This window comes from Simochromis diagramma, unplaced genomic scaffold (assembly GCF_900408965.1).
Source record: "Simochromis diagramma unplaced genomic scaffold, fSimDia1.1 OVJJ01000370.1, whole genome shotgun sequence".
NCBI lineage: Eukaryota > Metazoa > Chordata > Actinopteri > Cichliformes > Cichlidae > Simochromis > Simochromis diagramma.
In genome coordinates this window covers 1003583-1009250 of record NW_024387012.1, presented here as the reverse complement: position 1 = coordinate 1009250, position 5668 = coordinate 1003583, and positions in this window count along the sequence as shown.

The following is a 5668-nucleotide window of genomic DNA, read 5'->3' as shown; positions in this document are numbered from 1 at the left end:
TCTTCTCTCTCTCTCTCTCTCTCACACACACACACACACACACTCTCTATCTCTCTCCTCCTCCTTCTCCTCCTCCTCCTCCATCTCCCTTTTCTTTTCCTTCTCCCCTTCTCTCCTTTCTTCTTGCATTTTTGCCCATTTATTACACAGGAGTGAGTGAATGGGGGGGAGTGGTGGGGGGAGCATAGGAGAAGTGGGAGGGAGAGTGATGTAGGTTGGAAATGTTAATTATAATCTCAGCACGGGCACCATTTTACAACGCTGTCATCTCTTCACATTTGTATCCTAAATATGGCATCTGGGGTGGCGGGTAGCTGACAGTTAAGAGACATTTTTTTGGGGTGGCAGGAGAAGAAGGAGAAGAAGAAGAAAGTTTCACACCAACAGAAGTGAGATAAAAGTGATGACAGAGGCAAGAGGCAGCTAAAATGTTGTGGTGAGCCACCCCGGAAGCACATGGCCGCTATGAGGATGGGAAGAAACAAAGTGCACAAATTTTGATGTGTTGAGGAAGAGGAGGGGTTCCCAACATGAGGCTGGGTGACCAATAGGAGTCGCCCAGGGGTTTTCCAAAAGGTCCCAAACGAAAGTGTAGAAGTAAAGAGAAAGTGATGATAAAAGTACAGAATGAGTTTTAAAAAACTAAAAAGGTTTCTGTCGAAACTGAACTTAAGGTCAGGCAGAGTTTCATTTCTAGAAAATGTAACAACAACATCAAAGGAAAAATAACAAGTCTGAGTCATTCTTTCTCTGTCTTTGAATGTTCTCCACATCTCCTAGCCAATGCACACTACTGTGTATTGCTGTACCCACTCTAATAGCTAAGCCGCAGCAGGTGCACCACGTCCACACCATGTACCAGCATCAATAGAGTTTGCATGAATAAGTCTCTGGAACACCCCATTTGTTTTGTCATAGACAGAAAGCAGTTTAGGGGTTTCTAATCATAGATCGCCTCTCCACCAAGTCACGCCAACTCCAGGCACGGTTTACATACACATCATAAGCACTGATGGCATGATAATTTGGGACCTTTAATGATTTATTTGAATTCTTTCCACTGTGAAATACGTGAACACATTTGAGTTCATTTCAGATTTTTTGGGATCTAATCAAGATAGGCTCAAATAAATGTCTGTTAGCAATATACACCTTTTGGCATGAGTCTAGCTCAGCGGTCCCCAACCCCCGGGCCTCGGACCGGTACTGGTCCGTGAGTCGTTTGGTACCGGGCCGCGAGAGTTGAGGCTCAGGTGTGAAATGTATGGTTTTCAGGGTTTTTATCGGTTTTCAGCGTTATTTTGTTATCGTTTTGATTGTTAACTCGGTTTTCCTGGGTCTTTTCACGTGTGTTATGAATAAATCTTCTTTTTTTCGGTACCGGTACTAGTTTTATTTTGTTGTATTTATCCGCAACACCTTAAAGGCCGGTCCGTGAAAATATTGTTGGGCATAAACCGGTCCATGGCGCAAAAAAGGTTGGGGACCGCTGGTCTAGCTGACTTCTTTCATGGCAGAAATGGTAGATTTTAAAATGGTTTGTTTCCTGGGACGGACCCAGTCTTTAGGTTTTAGTCCACACATTTTCAGCAGGGTTGACATCTAAGCTTTGGGAAGGCCATTCCAGAAGCTTTAATGTGTATTTGCACACGATATCCAAGTTTCAGACATCTAGCTGTTGATTCGAGGTGAATTTGAATAATTTGAAGGCAGTCCTCCTTCTTCATCATTCCATGCAATGTACCAGAACAACTGGCAAAACATCCCCCAAGCATGATGCCGCCGCCACCATGCTTGGCAGCTGGTACAGCGTTTATAAGTTTTACAGTCTCACCTTTACTTCTCCATCCTTTCGTCATTGTAGCCAGTTAATGCAGTCTTTGTCTCGTTTGATCATAAAATGTTTCTCCAGAAGGCAAATTTAAGTTGAGTTTGAAGCTGTTGATTTTGGAGCAGGTGCTTCTTTCTTGGTCAGCACCCCGCTCCTTGGGTCTTCTTCTACACCTTGGCAACATGGTCACACATCAGAATAACTTGTACTTACAAACAGTCATTTGAACTGATAATCTTGGAATCTGCAGTTGTTAAGAAATGTCTCAAAGAGAGCTTCCAGACTCATGTAAATCTACAGTTCTTCTACCTAGATCTTCACTGGATTCCTTGGACTTTTCCATTATTCTAAGTATTGGTCAATGCAGTGAATGCTGTCAAACAAATCTGTTTTATGCTGCAAGGAGAAACTACCAGTTGAAGTAAATCATGATCACTAACAAGAAGTTAACATCCCTTGGCCTAGTCAGGTTAAAAGAGATTCTAGAGCATTCAGAACCCCTTAGTAAAAGATTTCAGTGAGTTTTGAGACTTTTGACCCTGTGTATATTACAGAAAATCCCAAATTAATACAAACTTGTGCACTCAATTCTTTAGATTAAAGATATGTCCTGTATAATAATTCCCGGTGTTGTTGTCTGTGAGGTCTTAAGGGAACAGTGACATTGACACTGAGCTTATGGTAGCTACATTAGCAACAAGAGCATTTTGTGTGATTTTGACCTTGACTTTCACATCTGCCATCACACAAAATTTAAACACAATATCCTGAAAACAGTGGATGCCAGACTACTGACAAGCAAAAGCCTTTTTCATTAGTACCTAGTCAAATCGACTTGCCACAGTTTTGAGGGTTTTCCATTAGGCCATAGTACTCCGTACCAGGTACTAAAATAGTACCTGCTCGACCGTGGTTCCAAGTGATCCAAGCAGGTAGTAAAAAATGACGTCGTCAGACTCCATGCCACCGATTGCCTGGTCGGTGGCGTCACTCGATGAGCCATGCGAGCGCCCCATTCACGAAAATCAAAACTGTCATTTTTGAAACTAGACAACAAGGGAAATTGCTATAAAAATCAACCCCGTGGTCCCAGAGTCAACGAAAAGCCACAGACCAAGCAGCAGACATGCCTTCACTTTGACATTCACCTTTGTCACACGCTTGGCCGTGTTGCTATGACAATGACCAAGCACATTAGGTGGTACTCTATTGTAATGGAAAACCAGTCGATCTGAGTCGAGTTGTGGTGAATCGATCTTAGTAGGTACTAATGGAAAAGGGGCTAAACAGAACCGATTACATACTAGAATAAATAACTCAAGACAAAGAAGTGGTTAAACACAACAAAAGAAACTCACACAGATTTATTTAATTAGGTTTTTTATTTACTTCAGCCTACAACACTGACCTTTATGACTTTGTAGGAGTGTAGGGTCACCACTGGAGACACAGAAAGCTGTTTTGTGAGCTCTTTAAAGCTCAATTTCTATCATTTAATCATTAGTTATTATTAATCTCTGGCTCTCTTCCACAGCGTGTCTTTGTCCTGTTTTTGACCCCTCATCCCCAACCGGTTGCAGCAGATGGCTGCTCCACCCAGAGGCTGGTTCTGCCTGAGGTTTCTTCCTGTTAAAAGGAAGTTTTTCCTTCACACTGTCGCCAAAACACTTGCTCAGTCATGTGGTTGCTGTAGTTTTCTCTGTATAATGGAATCTGGAGGCAACGGTTGCTGTGATTTGGTGCTATATAAATAAAATAGACTTGAATATCAAAAAGGTAATTGTTTGGATCCCTTTGAAACATTTAAAGAACGAGCACAACTATGCACAGCTTTTCATTCTGTCCAACAGAATCAAGGTTGATGATCTCTTGATGTACGCTGATACAGAGCAAGCGGGTTTTATTCAAGCTTCATTTAAACCCACAGTCCTCAAAGTGCAGCAGGCCAGCGGTGGCCTCTGTTAACAATTCATGCAGCCCTCTAACAACTCCAAAAGAATGCCCTTCTGTACATTTCATTCATCCGGTGCTGCTACATTATGTCACACTGCAAAGTAGTTGCACTGACTGTGACCAAAGGAGCTTTCTCTTTAGGTTTTAACTTTTCTCTGTCTTAAACCTACTTAACATTATCAAATAAAGCTGGGTTACTAAGCAGAAAAAAATACAAACACTGAATATTTGCACACGTTTAAAAACCCCTGATTTAAAGCATGGTGCTGCCATTCCACTGAGACTGAAATAGTAAGTGCTGCTAGCTGGCACACAACCTCCAAAATAAGCCAGAAAGACAGGCATTTTCGGCATTCTGTTCCCTTATAAAGTTAGGTTGTACACATACAGCAGCTACACCTTCACAACCTACAACCAACCACCACGAACAACCACATGAATTTAAACCCTTGAGACTGTTTATTCAGAACTTTGAAACCCTTGTGTTTCAGTCTTTAAATATAAAGAAACAGCAGTTAAAGATGATTTACAGCTCATCATCTGCTGAACAAAGCACGTCTCCTACTTCACAGGACGACATATGCAGTGTATCTTTACTGGAGGTTTCCGGTCTAAACATCACAGCACTGTAAGCTGCATTCGGTTTCCATTCTTGTGATGTCACCAAATCCTGTTTGTGTTGAACTGAAGCAAAGAGAAACTTTTTCCCCTTCAGCAGATAAATGTGTCATACTGTGCACAAAGCTCGACATCATTCCACACAGTCAAACATCAAAGGGAAGCAACAAAAAAGCGAGACATCATTTGGAATCGAGGGGACTTTAAAAGTAAGACCGCTTCTTTGTTTCTTGGTGGGTTTATCACAAATGGCCGGCTTTAAATTAGTTGCAGTCTCTGGAATCTATGCTTTATTTATATATATATATATATATATTTTCATTACACTTTCAGCTTTTTACACTTTGTTACACTGTATGCCATCAGTTTTAGAGCTATATCAACTTGCACTGAAAGTAAGATTCTATTATTGCTTGGCTGGAAATAAGAAGTTATTTGACAGGTCTTGATTTAGCTCAAATATTTTCAGGAGATCTTTGCCCTCAGCTTTATCTGCTCCGGCTGGGTCTGCATTTTAAGCTCCCAAATGCTGACTTAAACACAGACTTTGTTTTTTTGTTTTCTTTCTGCAGTGTGCTCTCATGTTCACTTGCAAGCTGCACTGTGGCTTAGAGAGTGAACAGTTAAAGGGCAAATGACAACAACAACAAATAAGCCAGTCAAATCTACAGTATGTGGGCCAGGGTGCATGCGGAGTGACAAAGCCCACGCGCCTCATCCGCGAGCTCTCAAAGAGAGTTCCAGAGCGAAATTCAAAATATATGACATTAACAAAAAAGCCACTTTGGGAAGTATTTCTCTTTACATTTCAGGTGCGTTCATATTCTTTCTTTTCAGCAAACAAGAGCTGTAGTATAAAAAGCATTTAGGCGTAACCTCTGTTCCTACTTTTCCGCATGACGTGCAGAAGAAATCACAAGTGTGAATGTTTCTCAGCTCCAGTCCTTGGTTTTAACATTTTAAACGTGTTGTGCTCTGAAGGTAAATGTTGGCTGGGAAATTCAAATGTCTTTGCTGACGCAGAACATATCTCCTGGATCAGCCATTGTAAGCCCGCTATTGTGTATCTGAGAGTGACTGACTAAAGTCTGTGGCATATGTGCCGTGCATGCCTGCCTCAGTGTGTGCACATAGTAAATCACTTTGTGTATACGAGCGTGTGCATGAGCACGTTTTGCACGTCAGCAGGTTATATATGTGTATACAAGTGCATATAAGCTCCGTCTGCTGATGTCCCCACAACTGTACTCCGTGCATTTTGGCCTT